This window comes from Chelonia mydas, chromosome 7, assembly GCF_015237465.2.
Source record: "Chelonia mydas isolate rCheMyd1 chromosome 7, rCheMyd1.pri.v2, whole genome shotgun sequence".
NCBI classification, from domain to species: domain Eukaryota; kingdom Metazoa; phylum Chordata; order Testudines; family Cheloniidae; genus Chelonia; species Chelonia mydas.
In genome coordinates, this window is record NC_057853.1 from 10,218,893 (window position 1) to 10,245,077 (window position 26,185).

The 26,185-nt window shown below is 41.6% G+C and overlaps 1 protein-coding gene across 35 annotated transcripts in view; it reads right to left on the reverse strand.

Annotated features, from left to right (window-relative positions):
- The window catches only part of FOXP1 (forkhead box P1), a 499,998-nt gene that overhangs the window by 369,773 nt on the left and 104,040 nt on the right, over window positions 1-26,185 (reverse strand). For 7 of the 35 annotated variants that reach the window (XM_043551443.1, XM_043551441.1, XM_043551438.1 and 4 more), the window contains one exon: window positions 4,879-4,986. The exons of 23 other annotated variants lie outside the window; for them this stretch is intronic. The gene's annotated coding sequence lies outside the window, so the exon portion shown is untranslated. Of the gene's footprint in view, window positions 1-4,878; window positions 4,987-12,779; window positions 12,893-26,185 lie in introns of all 35 variants that reach the window. 5 more of the 35 variants (XM_043551437.1, XM_043551465.1, XM_043551436.1 and 2 more) reach the window with 1 other exon arrangement.

Below are 26,185 nucleotides of genomic sequence, written 5' to 3' on the forward strand. Positions count from 1 at the left end.
CAGTTGGATTTGGTAATCTTCATTTCCTCTTCTGAATCAGCAAATTACCTGGGCAATCTCTTCCAGGCACAATATAAAATGGTTCTACCCCAGCAGAAGCCCCAGAGCGCAGCTGTTACTGCTGATACGCTATTTACACTCCCCATTTATTTCTACAACACTCTGTTGAAGAATGCCTTAACTTTGAATTGTACGACTCTGGTAATGCATAGTATATCTTTAACATTAAATAAATGCCATTTTTTGTTCATTAATCTAATAATGAGCAAGGTTCTCAAGATACAAGAAGTCCATCAGCTTCAATAAAAATACCAACGTTAAACTGAACATGTTGATTTTAAACAGATTTAATACAATAAAATAATTCTGTAAAACCTACTAAAATGCAGCTGCGATGTAGTTTTCTTTGAACAAATGCTTTGAAAGAACATTACATTTTCTATCAATATTTTTTTAAATACATAAACCTTTGCACATTTTCCAAAAATAAGTAGCAGATCATGTGCTAAATTCAGACCAATATTTCTATTCAGATTGTGGAAGACGACCTAATCATGGTACTGTAGCCAGTCCTCCAGGATTGTCCTGGAGTCTCTAGGACTTAAAGATTAATCTTTAATTAACAATTATGTCCTGTGATGAAACCTCCAGGAATACGTCCAACCAAAACTAGCAACCCTAAGGCAGCCAAAATTAAATGTAGACAAAACCCTTTAACATCTCTGTGGGTTCAGAAACCAATCTGGGCTTACAGCTTTCACTAACATTAACGGGAATTCTGCATGTTAGGCATCTCCAATGTCAGGAGCTCTGTTTATTTCCACTCTCCCGATCCACAACCAAGCTATCTTGGATTGCTCTAGTTTTCCTCACTTTAGTTCTACACCTTTGAAACCAGGCAGTCTGAGGGAGATTGAGCTATATTTCTTCTAGAGCTCATCCACACCGCTGCTTCTTTTTTAACTGTAACTATTGAGAGCTGTAAGACACTCCCTCTCCCCCTGGGGGATGAATGCAGGACCTCCGCAGCATTTCCAGCCCTTGACAGCTAAAGGAGCAAGAGAGCAACTAGCTCCGAGCTCCCACACCTCAAGTAAAAAAACTACACAAGTTTGACCACAAAGTCTCTACTTTTGCTTTAAAAACTGGCACCTGTGTTAAGTACTAAATCTCCTTTTGAAAGGTAAAATGCTCTGTGAATGACTGTGTTTCTTTGTTTCTGAATTGCCCTAAGTTAATCTTCTAATTGATTTGTGCTCTCACCAAATTAAAAACCTAGAACACAGACAGCGTGCCAGTGAAAAAATATGTCAAGAACAAAAGTTTACACATTTAATTTGCAACTGTTTTACCAGAACAGCTCAGTCCACTCCTTCAGTTTTGGAAAGTAATCAGCTTATGTTAGGGGAAGTTACCAGATCCTAAGCAAAAGTATCATTTTTTTAAATTTTATTTCATAAGAGATTAAGGCCAGTTTTTCAGTTAAGAAAAGGTGGATATTGCAAATGAGGCAATACTGCACATTAGAACATTAAGGATTTAAGATAACAACAAAATACACATGTGCCCTAAAAAGTAGCCGGAGAGAAAAGATTATGAGCCAAATTCTGCTCTCAGATATGCTGGTGTAAATTCCAATGATGCCCAGAAGAGCTGCATCAGTCTAAAGGACAGGAAAAACTGGCCTCTAAACTTCAATTCCTACTTCTGGTTACAGCCTCTGACAAATTAGAGTGTTAGTAACAGTTAAGAGAAAGGGTTAAGGAGAGGTCTCAGTCCCATGGTTTAACTGCATAGTGAGCACTCCCTGCCCAAATTACAGCAGAGTGTACATCCAACAACAGATGCCATTTAGACAGGGGCTTTCCTTGCCCTGAGGTACAGTTCAGTTTGTCCATTCTACTGTGCAATTACAAAATCAATAAAACATCGCTTTGAAACTCCCTGGACTAGTGCCGACATGCAGACAGTAGTCAAGCTGACATTTTTTGCTGTTTCCGTTATTACTACCGTCAAGCATTCTGAGAAGCAAGACATCAAAACCCAGTCATGGGCTGAAAACAAAGAGGAAAAAAAAAGGTAGAACTGAAATTTCGTTCATAATATCACGTCAGTCTTTGTGCAATCATACAATACTAAACATACAAACAAACAACAAAACCTGCTCAAAAATTATCAAAGAGGGCACTGGAATATACAAGTGTGTTTTTAAAAAGTATATTTATTCCATCCCCCTTTGTGTCTAACAGATTGCTATTCCATTGCAATTTTTAGTTGGGTTTTTTCTCTTCAGAGCACCTCACCTTGGTGGCAAAGCCCCTAGCACTTCAAGATCAAAAGGACATACTAAGAAGCAAACAGCAAAACCCACTGTGCTTGCATGTGCTAATGAATGCTGAGATATGAACTCTACATGAGGGAAGGTGGGGTTGAAATCTATCCAGCCATCTACTTCTGAGCATGTTGTCTGAAACACTGAAATATACATAGGAAGCTGGAGCATGGTAGGAGTGGAATAAGAAGGCTATAAAAAGGAGGTTCTGTAAATACATTAGAAATAAGAGAAAGGCAAAAAGAAAGTGTAGACCCACTACTTAATGGGAAAGGAGAGCTAATAACAGATAACACCAAGAAGGATAAGGTGTTTACGCAGACTGAAGCAAAATAGGCATTAAACAGATTAATTGTGACCAGACGCTTAACACTATTAATATTAACAAAGGGTATGGAACACAAGACAGAATAGGGAAAGAACAACTTAGAAGAATATTCAAAGAATTTACATGTATTCAAGTCAGCGAAGCCTGACAAAATTCATCGTAGCATATTCAAAGAACTACCTGAAGCAACCTCAGAACCATGAGTGATTACCTTCAAGAACTCCTCGAGGGCAGGTGAAGTTTCAGAGGACTGGAGAAGGGCAAATATAAAACCTATCTTGAAAAAGGGGAACAAAGAGGACCCAGGGAATTATAGACAAGACAGCCTAACTTCAATATCTGGAAAGATTCTGGAACAAATTATTAAACAATTAATTTGTAGAGATAAGCAATAGCCAATATGGATTTATCAAGAACAAGTCATGCCAAATCAACTTACTTTACTTCTTTAATAAGTTACCGGCCTAACGGATGGGGTGGGGGGGAGCAGTAGATGATATATTTTGATTTTAGCAGGGCTTTTGACACAGTCCCACATGGAATTCTCATAAACAAAAGGAAATGTGGTCTAGATTAAATTACGAAAAGGTGGGTGCACAACCGGCTGAAAAAACACAGACTCCGAGTCATTATCAATAGTTTGCTGTCAAACCGAGAGGATGCATCTTGTGGGGGTCCACATAATTCAATATTTTCATTGAATGCCTTGGCTACTGAAACGGAGAGCAGGCTTATAAAATCTGCAGATGACACAAAGCTGAGAGGCGTTGCAAGCACTTTGGAGGGCAGGATTAAAATTCAAGCCGACCTTGACAAATTGGAGAATTCAACAAGATGAAATTCAGTGAAGACAAGTGCAAAGTACTTCACTTCGGAAGGGGGAAAAAATGCAGTAATACAAAGTGGGGAATGACTGGCTAAGCAGTAGTACTTCAAAAAAAGGTCTGGGGGTTAGAGTGGATCTCAAACTGAACAGGAGTCAATGATGCAGTTGCAAAAAAAAGGAAAAAGGTTAATATACTGGGGTGTATTAACAGCATTGTTGTATGTGAGACATGGGAGGTAAGTGTCTTGCTCCGCTTGGCACTGGTGAGACCTTGGATGGAGGATTGTGTCCAGTTCCGGGCACCACACAGTAGGAAAGATGTAGACAAACTGGAGAGTCCAGAGAGCAAAAAAAATTATTAAAGTTTCCGAAAACCTGACCGATGAGGAAAGGTTAAGAATCACATATGTTAAGACCTGAGGAAAGAAGACCTGAGGGGGGACCTGATAACAGTCTTTAAAATACTTGAAGTCTGTTATAAAGATGACAATGATCAATTGTTCTGTGTGCCCACTGAAGGTAGGACAAGTAGTAATGTGCTTAATCTGCAGCAAGAAAGATTTATGTCAGATATTAGGAAAAACTTTCCAACTATAAGGGTAGTTAAGCACTGGAATAGACTTTCAAGGGAGGTCATAGAATCCCTGTCATTGGAGGTTCTGAAGAATGTGTTAGACAAAACACATTCCAGGGACAGTCTAGGTATATTTGGTACTGCCTCATGGCAGGGGGATGAACTAGATGACCACTCGAGATCCCTTACAGCCCTACATTTTTATGATTCTATGAATGAATGCTATTTGAAAATAAAAATTCAGGAGTGTGGCTACAAAGAGGGACAAACTGAATTAATGTGTTCTGTAACTATTCTTCCAACAAACCAAATATTCAGATGAGATTTAACTGAAAAATGTAATCTGGACTTGCCAAGAAGAGAGTTTTTCCTCATAAAATAAACCTCAGTCTAAAGATACTATAAAACTCTTCTATAACAGTAAACAAAAAAAGTGGAAAATTTAGAAGTGAGGGTCTTAAAATACTTTGTACAAATTTCATTAATTACCATCGTCAGGTGTTTATTTTTCCACTCAATTAATTACAACATATTCAAATACTCATTTCAAACTCTAAAACCTGGCATGTACTCTCATCATCCCACATCGATACTTATATCTCCAGTAAAAACATCTAAAATTCTTCCAAACTACTTCTACTGTACTTGAAAAGCTATAAAAACTTGTCACTCTGGAATATGAAGTTCGCTATTTATCCACAAGCCAGGTACAACACAGGAAGTGACTCTGCAAGCTTTCCCCAACTGCCTGCCACAAAGACCACAATCCTGAACTGAAAAGACCACCCTGGGAATAAGAAGCCATTCAGATTTCTTACCAGCTAATTCCTGGATCTTCCTTAAATAGACATTTACAAACTTGACATGGTGATTTTGTGATGTGAACTACTGTCTTTATCCATTAATGACCTGTTCAGAGGTCTTTACTAGTAAGGAAAAAGACTACATGGATGAGTTATTAAGGGTGCTCTTCACTCTGTCTCAGTGTTACATGACCATTAAAAACCTTTTACATTTTATAAAGTTTTATAAGAGCTGCTTTAATAATTAATTGAATTTCCCTACACTCGCAGATTTTAATCCGGAGCTCTGACAATAAAATAAGTAATAATATTTTGCACTGCTGTGGCCCCTTCCATCCAAGGACCTCTATAGGCTTAATAATAATTAGTAGCAGTATCATGTATTAAGCAAGCCTTACAACAATAGAATTAGTGAGGTTAAATAGTCTTTACCACATATTAGAGAAGGCTGGTATGCTGTAGGAAGCTTACATTCATCGCAAAATAGTCCAAGTAACAGAAACTGAGAAGATCCCTGAGTTTGGCTTGTAGGAAGTAGTGCGACTTGCTATCTCAGAGCAACATAAAATGGCCAAGTTTTAACCCGACGCCAGAGAGGATTCAAATGGAAACTGCAATTTAAACTTAATCGCTGCGCAACAACTGGGGCATCATTATGACAGATGCAAAACCAAGCTGTGGGTGCCTGACTGCTGATAGATCACTTTTGCTTTAAAAGTACATCATATGTCAATCACAATTAAATTCCTTGTGCTCATCACAGTGGCTTGCAACCGAGCGATCAGAAAAACTAGTTTGAGTTCAACCAATGAAGTGTTCAAAGGCTTCCCACTCTGCTCTATATCTGGCATTAAAAACCAGACAAAGAACTGGTAGGAGAGACTTTGAAAAATCACTAGATGGTCAGCAGAGAAAGACCTGTAAACCAAAATAAAAATAAGCATTAAAAATATGCATGTTGCACAAACAGACAATAAAGAAGATTCCTCGCTGGTGCAGAAAGACCTCTATAACTCACCACTGGCTTTGAATACTTGTGAGCTATCAGGTATTTCTTCACCTTGGGTAAATATAAATCATTCACTGCTGAAACAATTTCCCTCTCTTTCCCCAACCAATATATGGTGTGTGTGAATGTCTTGTATATAAGCCCACCAGCACGCTGTGCTATTCAAATACACATTAGAGCTCACCAGATGGTAGGGCCTGCAAGCCTGACTCTGTTGCAGTGAATTAGGAGCCACAGTGTAACCCATGAATGATGAGCCTAAACTGTAAGTGGATTCTGCATAGTTTTATCATCCATACCAAAGTATTACACTGTCTGCTTGTCTTATTATTTAATCTGTGCTAGTTTGTAACTGTATGCCACGAGATTGTTTTTCTTTTCTAGGAATGGAGCTATGGAGAGAGGATTTTAATTTGTTGGATACAAAATATCCAGTATGTACACTCAATAGGCACGTGATTTCATAGAACTATGTGCTTAGATAATGCACGTGTTCAGTTCCTCACCATCTCACTCAAACATGTGACTTGAAATCTAACCTCAGCAAGGTTAAGATGTTTTACCAAAAGAAAAACAAACAAAAAAAAAAAAAACACTCATGCACAGTTAGAGCCTATTGTCTTACTTGTGCATACGAAAAATGAGGTTGGAGTTCAGGTTTTGTGCTCAGGAGTGAAAATGAGGGCTTGCAAGCACGCACTGTGGATTGTTCTGCGTTGGCTTTGAAAGTGAGTCAGTTGTGAAGCTGTGTACATCTAGGTCAGGGGTGGGCAAACTACAGCCTGCGGGCCACATCCAGCCCGCCAGCCGTTTTAATCCGGCTATTGAGCTACGTGTAGGGGCAGCCAGGGGGCGCCACCCCACACTCTGCCCCCACCCCAAGTGCCACCCCCACAGCTCCCATTGGCCGGTAACCATAGCCAATAGGACTGCAGGGGCGGCACCTGTGGAGGGGACAGTGCACAGCAGAGCCGCCTGGCCACGCCTCTGCGTAGGAGCCAGAGGGGGGACATGCTGTTACTTCTGGGAGTGCTTGAGGTAAGCGCTCCCCTGAGCCTGTACTCCTGAGCTAACTCCCCTGCCCCCCACCCTTGCCCCACCCCTGATCCCCCTCCTGTCTTCCTAACTCTGTGGTCCCAGCCCAGTGCACCCCCTTACACCCCAAACTCCTCATACCCAGCCCCACCCCAGAGCCCACACCCCCAGCAGGAGCCCTCCCTGCCCCAGCCCACAGCCCCCTCCTGCACCCTAAACTCTTCATTTCTGACCCCACCTCTGAGCCCGCACTCTCAGCCAGAGCCCTCACCCCCTCGCGCACCCAACCCCAATTTTGTGAGCATTCATGGCCCACCATACAATTTCTATACCTACATGTGGCCCTCAGGCCAAAAAGTTTGCCCACCCCTGGTCAAGGTGCATGTTTAGGTTTTAAGATATTTGGCCCATAAGATGTAGGAGCAGAGGTTAGGGAGGACGTGAATGTTGGGTTAAACTTGTGATTTCCTGATCTTTTACTGATATTGTAAGAAAGGAATGAAGCTTCCCATCCAAATTAACCATGATTTTCAATAAGTGCATGAACCTGTCTTTTTTGAGCAGAGGAAAACACTGGGCTGCCACAGGAGGACACAGCAGTCTCTGGAGAGGAGCTGCAAACTCGGGGGTTGAAATCCTGTCCCTAAGCAGTAAACAGGAGCTCTGCCATTAATGTCAATGGGACCAGGACTTTGCCCAGGGTCTCTGACATTCTGGCCTGCCACGATCACGGTCTCCACGCCCCCTTGTAAGTGTTAGGAGCGGGAGGGTTGCAACCTAGTTGGACAGACACTCAGCTTCCAGACCCAGACGTCTACCCTCCCTCAGACAAACCTGTCCCGGTTTGCAAAAGGAGGGGCCTGGTCTGACAGACCAGAGAAGCTGCTGAGGCTTATTAAAAACCACAGGGTGGCCGGGGGGTAAGGTGATGCGAAGGATTATGGAAGAAAACAGGAGGTCCACAGGTGGTCACAGGGCTGGGGATTGGGCAGTGAAGCCAAGAGTTTGGCAGGGAGGCCCACTGCCCAGCATGCTCTCTACCCCCATCGCAACCTGTATGTTGTCTTCCTCCCTTAGCCAGGCTCCCCCTAGTTAAAAGCTCCCTTTTGCAGTTACAGGCTGAGACATGGAGGGAGAGAGCCTACTTGAATCCATCCAGTGTCAGCCGTCTCACGACTTCTCTCCCAACACGCACGCGCGCCATCCTCTAACATCCAGACACACCCACACCGGACTGACTCAGCCGACCCAGTTATACATCTACTCATCCTCTCCCGCGTCCCCCGCCCCCGAATACTCACCATCACTTAGCCACTACATACATCACTTCTCTCCTCTGCAGATTCCTTTCCACATGCACCCAGGAATATGGGAGGGTGGTGAGGGACAGGAAGACCCACTCCCCACCCGCCAAAGCAGGGCGGACTGAGAACTGAAGGATCTCTTGGAGACAGGGCCTGTTTCTCTTCCTCCTGCTCCTCATTCTGGGAGGCCTGGAGGAGGCTGTTCATTTCCCCTTCCTCCCCAATGGATGGGCGGGCAGGGGGTGGGGGGGGAGGACAAGAGGGACATGGATGCTATTGGCTCTGCAGGTCCTTGTGTCATCCACTATACAAGCAGACCCAAGTGCCTCCCTTAAACCCCAAGTCACAGTAGGGAAGACACTGAGTGTTCAATGTCCTCCACTGCCATTTGCTTGACACTGCCAGCGCTGGTTGGGGGGGGTGGGGGGGAATTGCTCTCTTTGGCAGCTGTCTCCTAAAACCAGGCCCAATGCAGTATTTTCATTTGTCTTTCCCACACACACACAGCTCCCAATTAAGGCCCTAATTATGAGCATCTGACAACAGGAGATTACATTCAGCTATTTGTTAATGATTGCTATAAAACACTGTCAATATACAGCCAAGTTCTCTTTTTCTCATTCCTGGCCATTTAAATTTTCCCACTGTACTGCAGGCTGTAGTCCACTGAATAACATTGAGTTCCTGTAAAACAACCACCACCACCCCCACCCCCCACCTCCCTTTCCTGGAGGACAAGAGGAATGTTTAAGGAGCAGGGCTGTATCCCCACAAAATCTGGCCTAATGAATTTAAAGTATTTTTAAAAAAAAGAGTTATTTGTGGCCTTCTTTGGAGTGGGTTGTTTTGTTTTTTATTATTAAAGGGATGGGAAACCTCAAAATATTTAGATTTCAGGTTTGGAAAGCACACATTTGCTATCCAAAACTTGTATGAAGTAAGCAAATCCCTGGAAGCTACCAAATTAGGCTGAAAGTGGCCTGAGATTTTCAGATCTTCCCATTCCAACTCCTTCTGTACCATAAGAATATCTTCTCTGATGTTATTTCAGTCATTTAGGTTCCTGTCTTGGCTGGAAATCACACTTAGCCAAACAAGTGAGACCATCAAAAAAGTTTGATTCAAGTTGGCTTCTAAAATACAGTAAGTGTTCTGTTCAATCCCAGTTTACCCATTCCAGTTTTTAACAGTACATTTCAGCACACTGAAGCAAGGTTACTTGTATATACTGCCCATTTCTAACTTCCAGATAGCACTGGCTGTCAATGGGGACAGCATCCTGGACCTGCAGCACCAATGCACAAGCTCCTTGCACAGACTTGAGCAGAGGAAGTAACTCCTTCCGTTGTGAGTAACCAGCACACGCCTATCCTTTTTGAGGAGGGCCACTAGAGGGAGACATGATCACACACAAGGAAAGAGATTCAGAACTGCCTAAGGGATTTATGAGTACAAGTCCCAGGTAAAGTCAATTGAACTTGAGCTTCTAAATCCCTTGGACACTACAAAAATCTTCCCTAGACCAGTGTATTAACAAAATCGATTTCCACTCACTACGTCACATTATACACAGGTTTTTTTGTTGTTGTTTTAAGTCAAACCCCACAGACTGTTCAACCCCAACCAGTTCACAATGGGGCATTCAAGAATGAGGGGGGATTTGATAGCTGCTTTCAACTACCTGAAAGGGGGTTCCAAAGAGGATGGCTCTAGACTGTTCTCAGTGGTAGCAGATGACAGAACAAGGAGTAATGGTCTCAAGTTGCAGTGGGGGAGATTTAGGTTGGATATTAGGAAAAACTTTTTCACTAGGAGGGTGGTGAAACACTGGAATGCGTTACCTAGGGAGGTGGTGGAATCTCCTTCCTTAGACATTTTTAAGGTCAGACTTGACAAAGCCCTGGCTGGGATGATTTAATTGGGGATCGGTCCTGCTTTGAGCAGGGGGTTGGACTAGATAACCTCCTGAGGTCCCTTCCAACCCTGATATTCTATGATTCACTTTCAGCCAGAGAACTTTTGAAAATGAGTGAAGAAAACACAATGAAAAGGACTTTTGTCTGGCTGAAATATGCCTGCTAGAAATTAAATATGCCTTGAATAGTCTGTTGATAGATATCTGCTTATAAAAGTAAGGACTTGACTTTATCTCTTTGCTGATGTTGATGCAACTGAAGAAGTAAAAATGGACACATCCAGGAAATGATGGGAATAGGACAAACGTGCTGTAAAAACTATATGATTCTGACACACTTGCAATGTTCTTAATGTTATTTCATGCTCGAGGAACACACCTCAGGTTTACATTTGAAACAGCTAGGCTGGTGTATGGTGCGAGCATATGTATATAAAGAAGAGGACTGAAATTATTTTTTTTTTTTGCCATAGCCTTGATAGAATAATAGTTGTGATTTCAAAAGGTCCACATGCATTCATATTAAAAAGCATAAAGGCAGACAAATTAGATGAGTGTAAAAGGGTAAGTTCTGGTATTTAAGCCAATCTAATTTAAACTAAGTTTAAAAAACCATCAGAAGCCATCTGAATTTTATGACAGTCTTGTTTATTTGTAAGAAAAAGGTGAGGCATCATTATCTTTTTTTTTTTTTTTTTTTTTTTTTTTTTTAAAAAGAAGCCTGCAATGGCACCTGTACTTGGGACATTCACTATCTCAGTTAACTGCACATTGTAGTTGCCATCTGTAGAGATTTCTCTCTCACTGAGAAAATGAATTACAAATTTTGACACAGCAAATATTGAGATGTCAAGCGACATCCACCATTTTCATCTTTAAAAAGTGAGAACCTTATCCCAGTTTTTCGAGCTTGTTGGCATTTGCTGTTCAATTAGAACAGTCATGGGGGGGATTTTCAAAAATGGAATTTTCAAAGCCACTCAGTTTGGTTGTCCAGATGCCATTAATTTTAATGGGAAATGGACATGTAAATCCTTTAGGTAACTTTGCAAATCTCACCTTAAGGCTTTAAGTGTGTGGCTCTGGCTCGCCTCCCTCAACAGTGAACTGCATGTTTTTGAAAGTCTTCAATATAATTTCAAAAAGAAAGTAAGTCACAAGATACACAATATTGTGAACAATCCTTTGATACTGCTCTCTGGTGAAAAAGTCATTATTGGGCCCTGTTATTTTTATGTCAACCATGGGAAGACAATATGACACAAGGAAAAAACACAACACTGAAAGGATCCTAACAAATGTTGCCACCACAGTGGAACACCAGGGAATAGTTGTGAAACAAAGGTGCACATGCAAACTTGGAAGCAATGAAGGGCACTGATAAATCTCAGTGGCGTGTAATAGAAGGTCTGCTAGCTTGAATTTTAACTCACAACACAAGAGACAATTTGGAAGCTTGAGTGTAGGCTTATAACCCTAACTACTTCTTCCATTGGTGACTTAATATAATTGCACGTGTAATGCAGTCTGTGAGGGAGGTATAACAAATGTAGTAGTCATGCTCTCATTTTTCTGAAACTGTTGCAAGACAACACACTACACAATGCAGCATATGTACTGGCCATAAAGTAATCCAGACAGTTGTTTTGGTTGCCTGAATGCTGACTACAACCATGTCCTCTGGATGCAAGTTACTGGCTTTTACAGTTTCCTAAAAGCATTTCACTGGGTCTATTGAACAATGTGGGGATTGCAGAAAGGCTCTGATGATAGCAATGATGTAATTAAAAGCCGTGAGTGGAAAGCACAAGTATTAGAATCCTTTTTCCAGCTATAAAAACTAATTAAAACGTACTTTTAAAAAATAGTTTTGTTTTTTTTAAAAGGTCAAAACCAAAAAACACTACCTCCCCCCCCGCTTCCCCGTTTCAATAACTTCCTGGCTCAATACCCAGGAAGGAAAACCCGTGCACCATAGCAGGTCTCTGAGCTGCCTATTCTTCCCAGGAGTAACACGATACAGAAATTCTCTCATTCGCTCAGAGGCTGAATATGGCCCAATTTGATAGTAACAAAAGTTACTCATGGTTGTGAGTGACCTACACGCAAGGAATTGGTGGTCTCAGTCCATTTCCGAGTGGAGAAGTGTGAACATTATCAAGCTGCATGGCAGTTTGTTAGCAGTTTCAGTAAAGGCTAAAGATCAACTCTGGTAGGCACCGAGACTGAAGTGAGCGCTCAACCATAAAGACGTCCCCTCAGAACAGTTCGCTCCACAACGAGCGGCAGTAACTCCACTGCAACTGCTCGTCCTGTACCTGTTCTGTGAAAAGAGAGAATTTTGTTTTCCTGTTATGTCAGTCTAGTACCTTTCCGCAAGTTTTGAATGTGATTGAGACAGCATATCTCAATATACCCAACAACTGTCAACTTTTCGCAGTATGAAAACTACACCTGAAGGAGGGGTCTGATTGTTTTCTTTTTGGCAGCAGACCAACAGCATTCAGAAACAATAGGGTGCTTATCTGGTGCTCTGCATTTTCAAAATACTTTGCAAACATTAAACAAACTGAGACGCACAATACTATGGTAAAGTATAGAAGTATGATCCTGTGTTGCAAACGGTTGAGATAGTATGTTGAAAAGGTCTTACCCAGTAACTGCTCTTTTGACCAAAACAGTATTACAGTCCTCTCTATTTATGGCTGAGTGAAATTCATCCACAAAGATGCTGTTCTTCTGAAGTATTTTCCAATCTAATTGGCACTGAAATGAAAAGACCTTATCAGGACAGTGAGAGCTAGGTGAAATCCCATGTCCAAAAGCTAAAGTGAAATAAAAATTCAGTAACTTTTGTATTAAGTAATTCTAGTACAGCATTTGTGTGGTATTAAAACTTGGGTTTGGGTGGTGGTTGTTGTTTTTTTTTTTTTGGGGGGGGGGGGGGAAGGGAGGAGGGAAGGAACACATTACAACATCAACTGGCAGTATTTCTGGCAATGAATTAAGCAGCCCACATTAACCATAGTTTGCAGCATATGTAGTCAGCCTACTTCCCTATTTTAAACGCATAACGATTAGAGTTGTGTTTGAACACATCTGGATGTGAGTTACTCCTGATAGTTGCCTCTATACCCAATACAGGAACTTCCTATGATGGCACATTAACAGAGCATTCCAAGCACAGGCATGTTGCACAATGTTTCTCCAAGCATGAGCTGTGGCCTCAAACAATCAAGGCTTTTTTTTTTTTTTTTTTGGGGGGGGGGGGGGGGTTGGAGAAATGATCAAACCGGGGGTGGGGACAGAACATCCTGCGTGAAACCGCATCCTGAACAAGCATCACCACGATTCACTGTAAATAAATACTCTCTCCTTGCAGCACTTCCGTCAACTGTCACTGCCTTGGCTCCAATCACCTTTCAAGTCCAAACAGGAAAGCAGAGAAAAGCGACTGAGATGGCAGATATGAGGTTTAATTTGCTTTTCACTGCAGTTTTCACTGGTGGTGCGCTTCCAATTCGCTGGGATTGCCAGCTGCCTAGAATCACTCCTGGACCCAGTTTTTTCCTGTTAACCTTCATAATTGTATTATTATGGGCAAGCCCACAAACTGTGCTACAAAAAGCTGTAAAAGGTGCAGCTTCTTCCTTTTATTAGATAAGCAGCCAGATTCAAACCCTGCTGCTGCAGGCAGAATGGCAGCTGCGATTTGCTAAAGATGTTTGGTCACCTGTGTTTTACACAATCCAAGATGTTGCGGTTTAAAAAAAAAAAAAAAAGTGGGGACAAGGAATTCAAGAATGAAATAAGTTTGACCTCAATTTTCTGGGAAATTTATGAAAATATACATGATTGGAAAGATCAAAGATGTGGATGGATAGCAACAGTGGGCTGGTGCAGGAGAGGTATGATTCGGAGCTTATTTTGTACTTGCACATCAGGCTTGCGGGGGGGGGGAGGGGGATGTCACATCTACACCCGAGGTATTTAGTCTTAGCCTCCAAGGCAGCATGCTGCCTCTCTCCAACGCCCCCTAGTGGACAGTGTAAACCAGCATTACAGGCGTTTTAGGACGCCTTGCTGCAAACCGGGGAAAAGTGAGGCAGGGCTGGCATTTACACAGGAAGAAGAGGAGTAGTAGTTCTCAGGAGAATTCTTCTTTGAGAACAAAGGAGTGGGTGAAAAACTTCATAAACCTAGTCAGACAGGACATGATCTTAGAGTGCCTGCCCGAGGAGGTGAGAAACTGCCTTGGCAGACACGCACCAAGACTGGGTCGGGTGGGGCATGCTGTGATGCATGGGATCCCTTCCTCATAGCCACATGCACGCACAAAAGGAGCAATTTAATTAATAAAAAAAAGAAAAAAGTAAAGATGAAGCATTGCATGTACAAGCAAAGTATTATTAAAAGCTGTAATGTCTCACCAGTTCCTATGAAGTCATGTTCTTACAATTCACTCATAAGAATTTAAAGACAAAATTACATGCTTGGTAATACTCTGGGGAGTACACTTGTCTATGTGGCCCATTGTTTATATATGATGCATGGGTTCGAGAAAGTGGCATTGTTAAAGGGATCGTAAATTACAAAGGGGGAAGTTTGACTTTTTTCAGAAATCCTATTCCAGACAGGGCTTCCCTCCGCAGCCGATGATTGTTTGTTTGTTTGAGCAAATGAATTAGCTTGGGATCCACAGCACACACTGTAGGGTTTTCAAATTGCTCCGAGAGATATTAGCACCCCCACGGAGTTGCTCTAGAGAAGCGAACCTATTGTGGCCTGCACTGCAGTTGTTGTGGTACTAATTCCAAGTGTGAGTTTTTGATTGGGGGGAGGAGGGGAGGCTAAGATAATTTTTTGAGATTGAATTTTGAATATTAAAAAGAATATAACGGGTAGGGTTTATGCAGTGCCTTTTACAAAGTTTTTACCTGGTGCAATTTGGTTTCTTAAGTTTCCTTCAAGCAACATTTGTTGTTAACATGATTATTTAAAACAAATGTATTTCAAAATGTGGGATTGGGCTGGGTTCCGTGTAACTTACAGGGCTAAGAATGGACTCCAGAATTTCTTAATACCCTCTACACCCTTCACCCCAAAATATGTGAAGTAACTAGTGGCCTGCCCCTTGCAAAGCAACCACAATTATTTCTTTGATGAGGCAGAAATGTTTTCCATCTAACATGCGTGGGCTGGAAACTTAGACTCCATGACACTGCCCAGTTCCATTTCAAACACTATGTCAAATTTAAACAAAGGGGAAAAAAGCCTGTTGTAACAGAACACCCAATAAAAATGTACCAAGCACTAGCAGCTGACTACCTATTGAGACCAAATCCTGCAAATGCTTCTGAAAGTACAGACATTTATTTCTGTGTAAAGTCTCTTGAGCAAGGGTTTGTAACCATGGATTGGGCTCTAACTCAAAATCTTTTGGGCCAAATTGTCAGAAGTATCCTGCAGCACTGAAGTCAATGAGAGTTTTTGTCTTTAACTTTAATTTGGAGCAGGATTGAGCCCATACCTGTTCCGTGTTTATGTATTCATCCATAAAGGATAAATTGTATTAGTGGACGACTTTATTTTTTTTTCCCATTACAGTATATCATTCATATTGATGTCACAAAGTTCCAGATACAATTAAGAATTAGAGGAAAACTATCTTTCAATATTAATTTATGAACTTAGGTGCAAATATGATACACCAAGGGCCAGATCCTCTGCTGGCATCCAGTGACTACAACAAAAGTATGCCAATTTACACCACCTGAGGATCTGACTCTACAGATCTAATTTATCTCATATAGTTACCACCTTCAGAATTTAAGAAGAATAAATCATCATGGATTAAGCCTTAGCAAATCTGCTTAGCAAATTTGACTGTGTTAATGCCAGTACATGTATTTTAGCATCATTCATTCATAATTGTACAACTTAATAAAGCACCTGGTCTAAATACGTTATTAACTAACAAGATCAATGGAATATAAGTTATTACCAGAAATAAGAAAAATTACCTTTTTTTATGTCAGAAGTTAACGTTTGCCAATTTGTGATGGCTCATTTAGTAGAAACTGTTGAAGTATTATACTACAATTCCACTTACAGCAATTCACTAGTAAATATATGGAATGCTAATATATACAGCATTTCCACCCCCCCAGAAACTTTTCAACTCCGGAAATGAGTTGGGATTATTCAATAAGGCTGAAGATCTTTTCCTTCCTTATTGTCAACATGAGCTTTTGGAGGCCAATGGAACTCTAAATAACAATTTACGCTTAGTAAACAGTTTGAATGTATTTCCCGGATGGAGGGGGAAGTGCTAGGATTAAGTCAAGCTAATGCTTTTGAGAACTCATGACCAAAAAAATTGTAACAATACATTTCCAGAGCATGTGTCTGTCTTCCATGGTTCATGAAAGACTTCTACTATGGGTGTGTTCAGGAGACCATCCTAATGGTTCGCTGGCCCACTGTTATGGAAGCTTTAGAAAATGTATGTCCAACTTGAACCCAATCTGCTCTAATTGACATCTTTGACCCAAAGCATAACCAGGCCTATACGTTGAGGTTCTTTAACACCCAGAGCCTAGGCTGGGGGGGGGGGGGGGGAAGTGATCTATGCAGCTGCAACAGGATTGAGCCCCGCTAGGTCAATCACGTAAGCAGACCCGCACCGATTCTGGCCCTGCTAAAGGGCCTGTGGGTGGCAGCAACAGAAGTTCTGGTCAAACCACACACACATCTATTTTGTTCCTTACTTGCTTTTCCTGTGGCTAGGTGTGCTCTTTCCCCAGCCTTCTCCCTTCGTGACCTAGAGGGGGTTAGAAAAGGAACTCAAGCTAAAGTGGTTTCAGAAGAAGTCTGCCCTCCTTTACATGAGGTGGATAGAGAAGGGGACTACAGGTCCCCACCACCATTGGATGCAGAGTGTATCTCAGGTCCCTTGCTAAATGGAGAGGGATGGAGTCTCCCAGGCAGGGGACACCAATTCGTTATGTGGAATGTGATGGCAGAATTAGGCTAGAGGGGGAACGCCTTAGGATTTGCCAGCCAAGGCACCCCAAGGTGGGGTGACAATTTGTTAAATAAAGAAATAAATACAAAAACCCCAAGCCTTCCCAAAGCCAGTCCAGGCTGCGTTCTGGTGCCAAAAAGAGACCTGAAGTAGGTTCTAGGAGGCTGTGCTAAGAGCAATGCAATCAGGAAAATATTCAGGCTGAAGCATGACTGGAAATACAGGAAGGTGAAAAAAACAGGGATAAGAGCTGGGGTAGAGTTCACAGTGGTAAAGGACCACTGATGGAGTTACGATGGGAGGGGAGACACAACGGCAGAAAGAGTGACTGATCTGTTGCAATGTGCACTGCATAATGGGTAACTGGATTTACTAGGCCCAGAGGACAGCATGCAGGGGAAACAGCACCACTTCACCCAGGCAATTCCGGTCCATACTCTCAAACTGTGTTGGAAATCAGTTGAAAGATGTGGGGGCCACATAAGAAATCACGACCATCTGATTTAGCCCAGACCGGGCCAAACGGCTGAGAAGCTGCTTTATGAGCTGCAGTAATCTTTAAGCAGAAAATGTGCATCAATCAGATCATCCAGTGAGGTAAACCCATGTTTATTCTGTAGCCTAACCATCATCCTATGGCCCAGAACATCACCCAGGATGTATGTGCCATAACCAAAGGAATAAAAAAATCTCCCCTAATCTTCAGGAAAGAGTTAAACCACAGGCTAGCCAGAAAGATCCAAGAAAGGTTAAACTGCATTATTTTCCTATCCTGGATCTGAAGTGCCCAGCTCTTTGTGGTCTCAGAGCTCTGCATGTGTTTTAAGCACTGTAGGTCATGAGAATCTTGTCTCAATGGACCTCCAGGTTTGGCAAGCATCAGCAGGCTGTATTTGACGCTGAATAGATTGCCTTTCACTTAAAAAGTGACTGGCACTGCCATATGATTCAGTTTTCCTTGTAACAGAGCGGCATACAATTTGTTCAGAACCAACCTAGCTTTTTATGGAGCTGGCACAAAGGTTCTTTAAAAAATCATCAGTTTGCCGAGGCACCAACCACTCAGGGGCTGCGTAGCTAGTTACGTTTGCTTTAATAAACTGGAACAAAAATGTAACACTATCACTCACAGGCCGAGAATTGAAAACTATTTTAAATGACTCTTCATACATTAAATACGTCAACCAAAGCACTGACATCTGGACAAACCAAGAATGACGGCACATGCCCTCTCTGCTTGAACACAAGAGATACATAGCCAGTGCAAGGGTTGGGTTGGGGGTAAGAAGAATGGTGCAGCTGCAGAGACCAGCATATTACAAAGCTCTGCAGAAACTCTGAAAAGGCTCTTTCTAACATTTGTGAACATCCCTCTCCCATCGGATTCCCCCGCATGATCTGGGACACTGACACACACTTAAGGGTCATTAGCACAACACAGAGAAATCAACTTCTCATATTCCATTCTGTAAGGCACCCCAGAAAAAAGTGAAGCGAACAAAACAGGAATCACGGAATCTGTACCACATAATTCAAAGACTATAGCTGGGTCTTTCCCCCTCTTTGCCCTCAAAGAAATCCACTGTAAATGAGCGGCTATTTGATTAGATAAATATTCATCGCATTTATTTTTGAAAGAGAACATAAAACAAAATCAAGGGAAAGAATGATCCATGGAACATGTGGTAAATACACATTTTATAAATCCTTAGAGGTTTACCACCCGCACAGAACATGGCACTTATTTCCCTGTGTATTTACAAATCCAGACTTTCAACAGAACATTTTAACAACAATCCAGCACATTGAATAATACCATTTAGCAAAAAGAAAACCAGATTTACACTGTACTGTACATTTAAATACAATTTCATATAGTTATAATTTGTGGTAATTTGGGGCCCAATTCTGCCAACATTATACATCTTAATACTACCTTACAAAAGAAATAAATGGGACTGCTAATGTAATAAGGTACTGCTCAGTTTGAGGAAGGTAAGCTGAATGAACCTTTCATTTCAATACGCAGAATTTAAAAATAGAAAAATAGCTTAATACAAAAAGGCCCGTTGCACCGAAGCTCTTTGTTTATTTTGTAATTCTAAACAAATGCATGCAGAATAAAGCTATGGATATTTTTTCCATAGTCACAATATATGATTTAGAACATGCTTAAAAAAATGTCTACTGAGGTAGAACTTTGTAAATGGATAAAGAATAGAGAGACCAATATGACACACTCCTGTTCACCCACATACAATCTTCTGTGCAACTTTACTTACTGTTCATAGCTCATTGCAACTGAGCAAAGCTGTCTCTAATGTCATACAAATTTGGATATCAGCTGTCCTATGCAAATTTGACTCTAATTATGTATGCATTACTGAGCTATGAAATAAGTCAGTGTGTTGTGCTATGTGAATACACATCCCGCTCTTGTTTTTGAGCATAATAGTTTTCAGTGTCTGCTTGACGATCATATCCGGTGGACTATTTTTTTGTAAGCAACCAAGAGACAGAAAGAGTCCTTCCTCTGCTAATTTTTAATTTTAATTAAGACAGTGTACACTTAAAAAAAAATCCCATTCTAAAAGCAGCATGTATTCTCCCTAAAGGAGGATCCGAAGGGGAAACTGAAGGACTGCATTTTTATACCATGCAATAAATTAGCTTAAAAAATATGAACAAACAAACAAAAACAATTACTCAAAACATTTTTGTGAGCTAATTATGTACTAAGCAAGAAGTAATTTTACCCTTATACACACATTTTATGTTTTGGGCCCTTCTATTTCATGTCTCTTGACACCTTTTCCAATAATCCATCTACTTTATATTGGAAAGCCTCACATGAATAAAACTTTATGGCACTACAGGCATTTAGCCTTCCACTGACATTCCTGGCCTGTTCAATTCTGCAATTCAATCAAAATCAAATCTCAAAATCCTCTTGTCAGCCAGCACTGCTTTCATATGCCCGAGCCTTGTGTAAGGATAACTGCATCCAATCTTTCCCCCAAGCAGTGCTTATATTGTTTTATTACAGTTCAATGAGTGGAGTTCAAAATTACATGCAGCTGCCTACTACTGTGGTCTGTCTGTGTTACGCATGGACACAAGTATTGCCCACCAGGCTTGAAATCATTCACTTACTGGTCTGGCAAGAAAGACTGTGAGCTCTTCTTTGTATGGAAGAACATCCTGCCTGCTAGATCTAAAGAGGGTGATGTTAACAGATCAGTCCCTTTATAAAAGGATTGTGAAAGCCCTATGAAATGCAACTCAAATGTGCTCAATGTTAAGTATGTGGCTACTGCACATAAAAGCAAAGATAAACCTCAACATGCACTACTCATTCTCAGAAAGCTTGTGAAGGAAGATAAAGGGCTTCAGAATAAAAAGGCATCTTATGGAGGTTTTTATATGTGTTTTAAATAACGAAGCTTCATTTAGACAGTTTTTAATCTCTCCCCTCTCCCCCCCCATTATCTTTTCACTGAAACAAAAGGACAAAAACACAAAGCTAATTAAATACAATTTAATCAGATGAACAATGCAGCAATTCAAAATCCAATCGCTTAAAAACTCCTGCTAGCGATAGCTCTGTACAATGTAGTTGTAGGGAGAGATACCATCACTATAGAACAGGATTTCAATCTGACACTCACAGGGGGATGGAGGCAAAGAAAGTGTCAAGAGGCTCCCTCCCCCACTAAAACATGACTACGAGGCAGCAATAGACGTGGACTGAAGAAAAGCAGCCCATGCGGATACACATTGTCAAACTAAGTATTGGTAGGTGAACTTGATTGCACATCCTAATTCATGTGCTAACCCCATGCTCTCTTGCTCTATGTATGAAATTCCATTGCCAGTACAAGAGACTTAAGATTTCTAAAAGTAACATAACTAGCCACTGCATCATCATTTAGGGTTAGTTTGCACTCAGCTTCCCATCACAATTTTCCAGTACTATAACACTTAACATCAAAAGAAAAACTCCTTGTGTCAAAGACTACCCATCAAATGTTCTACCATGACTAAATCATGGAAGACCTGTGTGTCATATAGGGGAAGCACCACATATAGTTAGAAATCCCACCGAGAAAAAAGCTCTCTCGGAGATGAGCCCATTACCTTTCAACACATGGTTAACTACACAACAAGCCACCTACCTTATGACAGCATCACAAGAATCAAACCTGTGCACTTGAAGGAAAAAAAAAAAAAAACGTACACGTGCAAACACCCAGTTTGTCCATAAAGTTACTGTGCACATGGGTAATTGCCAGGGCAAGTAGCCAATTAGATCATACCTGATCATCTGATAATTACCAGATTTGGATGCACTGTTGTGATAATATGTACATATTAGGTGCCTACACAAATACTGCACGTGCATAAATGCCTACACAAACGTTATGTTTATATGTCTGATAAACAGGCTGCATGTGTCCAGGTCCAATACAAATAGGATCCTATAGCCTATAAACAAACAGATTTCCTAAAAGATTTATGTTTGATATATTTGTTCAGTTGGAGATCTGGCAATGTCTGCCAAAAATTGAGGGTTTTAGGGACAATGGCTATTTTAACTACATCTTTCCTACCCAGAAGTTATCTTTTCATAGAAAAAGCAACGTTTCTCCAAAAGATGGGAATTTGGATTAACCGGTACAGTATAAAGATTCTCACTGGGGGAGCTTTCTGAGCCCACTGCTACAACCATCTTTTGACCACCCTATATTAAAATGCTCCAGATCCAGATAGCTTTGGACATGAACATTCAGTTGCCAAAACCAGTGCAAGGATAGAAGTTTGCAGCTTCAGCAACTCCAAGATACTGAAAAAAATCAGACAGTTAGAATGGAATGCAACTCTGTTTAATCTGTTGGGAAGGCCAATGAAGGGGAACTAAGCAGGAAGGGGAGATGGAATTCACCCGACTACAACCAATGGACAAGGCCACGTAGCTGCAATGTAGCCCCCTCCAAGGTTAACATTCCAATCTCTAGTTTGGAACATCCCCTTTCTGGGGATCCTGTGTTGTTAGATCTTTGTAGTCACAGGTTCCATGGGTTCACCATTAGCTTGCTCCCAAATGCCACCTGCATGCCTGCTTATGTGGTGTTACTAGGGAGGGGCTCTCCCAACAAAGCTTCTCCACTGTAGCCCTACCTCTGCTTAGCCCCACAGTGGGGTTCACAGAGGACTTTGGGCTGTCCCCATGCAACAGTGAATTGCACCCAGGAAGAACAATTCAAACAGAATTAAACAGTCAAAAATAAGGATTTCACCTGAATAGAAGATACTGACCCAGCCCCAGAATATTATAAAATCTAGAATTTGAGGCAACTGACTTAAGTGTATGCTGGGACTAAGGGGGAAAAAATATCTCATTCCATACGCATATGTGCAGAAAGTGACAAACACCCGTGCCTGTGATCTGAAGTATGTTTAGCAGACTACACACAGAAGGCCAAAGTGTAAACCCCAGGATTCTCAGCATGAACTCATCTACAGCTTTGCTATAGAGCCAAATAGACACACGTATGAGATTCACAGCTCTAAAGCCTTAATCAATCCAATGCAGATCATTTGAGATACTGAAATACTCATGACCAAAAATTTTATACCAAACCAACAACAGTCTGCTATGGAGGGCCTCATCATTGCTAAGTATATTCTTCCTTACCTGGAGGAGAGAGCAAGATATCTGGTGTAACTCTAGAAGGTTCAATCTTCAACCATCACTAATCTCCATTTGGCACGGTCGACATTAGGAAGATGTGCATGTGGGGGGAGGGGGGGGACAGAGGCATGACATGGCTTTGCACCTCTATAATTCTCCTCCTCCAAGCTCGGGCTGGCTAAGGACCGGTTTGGCCCAAATGTAATTTAAGAGCCCCCTTAAGGTTGTTCTAAATTGACCAGGCTGCAATAGCCTCCAAGAGCTTATTATGCAGCTGGGGCTTGCCAAAGCACAAGATGCTCCAGCCATGCCCCTGGCCACACCCCTACAACAACAAGCACTGTGAGAAAGTGTCATAAAACTCCCACAACTCTACGCCACGCAGAGAATATTGCTTGGAAGCAGCAGTCTTCAGTTGGCTGGTTATGATGGTTTTCTGGCCCTCTATGATACATGTCCCAAAGGTCTAGTGCATTTATAATTCCCATAATACTTATATGATGTAGAAAACAAAGACCAGTTGAAAACCCTAAGAAAATAAGTGTGAAATCATCTGAACCTGAGACTTGATCAGGGGATGGACTGTTGATGAGGTTAAGTGTTCAGCAGAAAGACAGTGAATTATTTACTTGTGTCCTATCCTCACTAGCTAAAGTGCAGGAGAAAAAGATTTTTCCAAGCCAGCCTTCTTCCCTTCTTCTAATAAAGATATCCCTACAGAATTTTGCACTACCACCACCACTTTGCTCTTACAGTCCATCACACCTTCCAGCTGAGGATATCACAGTGCTTTACAAGCACTAAGTCAGGAAATGTTGTTTGGAGTCAGAAGATAGTGGAAGCTTATCTGGGGTCCTCCTTTTACAGTCTATGGGAGTAGTACTGTTTAGGTGTCCCATTTTAACATTTACCTCGTTCTATATAGGTCTTGTAACATGTTTGTAGACTGAGACAGGTGCAGCGAACACAAATACACAAGTCATTTAGGCTCACAATACACACCTGCGAAACCAATAAGTATTAGCCCCATTTTACAGCTAGAAAATTTAGCCACTGAAAGATTAAGTGACTTGCCTAAGGACAGCCAATAAGCCTGTGATACCACCAATTAAAAAGCGCAAACTTCCTGATTCAGAGGCCAGCCTTCCTCCCTAAAACTCTCTTTTGAATTGCTAATATAATCAACTTACATCTTTGGGGTTTGAAAACCCACTTCTAACAGCATCTCTGGACTAAGCAGGGGAATTCCAGATGGGAGTCTGAACTCCTTCCTGTTCCATATGGAAGAAGGATAAAGCACTCAGGGTAGAGAGAGAGCGCCTTAGCAGTCACTTCTCCACCCATACAATAAAATCTATTCCAATTACACAGGTAGTACCCACCACCAGAAACTTTCCACACATCATATATGCAAGTTACCATTTCTCTCAGACAAAGAGCACATAAAGCTTCAAGATGCTTTCTCTCAAAAAGCAGACCCACGTGGATTTATAGCATCTGAAAAAAAAACTAATTCTGGTGTCCACCCCTTTGCAAAGCAAACATTTACATTTTAGCAGGAAAAGCCTGACAAGTTGTTATAACCTCTTCCACTCCCTCCTTTCTCTCTCCAACCCCCCACACCCTGTAGCCTCCCTTCCCCTCCCCCCACACCTTTTCCCTCCCTAGTCTTGGAATACACCACATCTTTCTTACTTAATTACAAGAAGAAGTAGAAGCTTGGAGGGGAATCGTAGCCTTGGGTCTATTTCACACACTTCCAGGATCCACCCTCCAATGGCATACACAATCTACCCAGAATAAACTAAAAGGCGTTCATTTGGACTGCGTTTCTGGATTTAAATGCTCAAAGCATTTTTTCCTTCTCTTTTCTTTTGGCAAAGACTACACAAAAGACTTGTTACAGGTCAGGTCCTAAATGTAGGATGACACAGCATGGTAACATATTGCAGCACATCCTTTATGGAATTACAGTCTTAAAAAAAAACATTAAAAGAACGTTAAAGTTGCAAAATATAGCACTCAAAAGTTAGGCAATGTCAGGATCAAAGTTGCCTGTGCAGTGTTAATTCACCTCCGTTGTGTATGTGCGCATTATGATACAGTCTTCAACTACATGAGGACAGACTATTTTTTCCACAGGACCGTAGCCTCATTCATTCAATGAATGGGTGCTGTGACGGAACATACCCGAGTATTCACACTGCAGTAACAATCTTTCTACAATGTATGCCGTGTAAGGGATCATTTGAAAAGCCATGATTTGCCAGTCAACATTGTCCTTGTAAAATAAAAGTGATAAGATTCCCCTGTATGATGATATTAACACATGATCCAAACCCACAGCCCCGCCAAGGCAGAAGCTAGCAAAGAGTTCTGTTCTAAACCAGGGAATGTATGCTTGCCCTAATTTGCTTTTAAGGAGCAAACACAGTCATCGTGCAGGGAAGGGAAACGAAGGAAACCCAAACAGATGGAAAACAAACCAGTGGAGAACTTCCCTCCACATAGACGGTCTCCTGGTTCTCACCTGGAAATGTCCTTCAAGAAGGGGGACCAAAACAATAAAAAAAAGGGGCAAACACCCCAAGACACCCCCTCTGCTTCCCTGACTATCACATTCTCTGCATCTAAGATGACAAAGGAAACAGCCATTGGACTAGTGGGGCAGGAGGTCCTGCCCTGAAGAGTTTGGTCAGTAATCTTGCTGGAAGCATGTGGTCAGAAATTTGATTGAATCTAATACAGTTTGTTGAATTAGGCACTAGAAAGTGTTCTACCTTTATTATTCTTGTAACCATTTCTGACTTTTATGCCTCGTTACCTGTACTCACTTAACATCTCTCTATTTAGTTAATAAACTTGTTTTATGGTTTTATCTAATCCAGCGTGTTTACGTTTAGGTGTCTGGGTAACTCTGTTTAGAATAACAGGCTAATGTTTATTATTTCCTTAAAGGAATAACAGACGTAACGTATTTGGACTGTCCAGGAGAAGGCTGGGCAGTGCAAGACATACATTTCTGGGGAAGTGTGTGTTGGGGTCACCCTGCAGTACAACCTAAGCTAGTCAGAGCCAGGGTGTGACACAAACACATCTGGCAGTGACCTGCATGCTGGTGGCTGGTCGTGAGCAGTCCTGGTTGGACGCTACAACAACAAGGCATTGCAAGACACCCCAGAATTCAGGGAAGAAGTGACCCCCCCCATCTGGATTGTACCCCCCCCCAATCTGGAATATCACAGACTGTTATTCAAAATTTCTTTTTATCTTCATTCAATGTGCAGACCTAGACCCTATTTAATGAACCCCATTCCAAACCCTGTACTGAATATAAAAT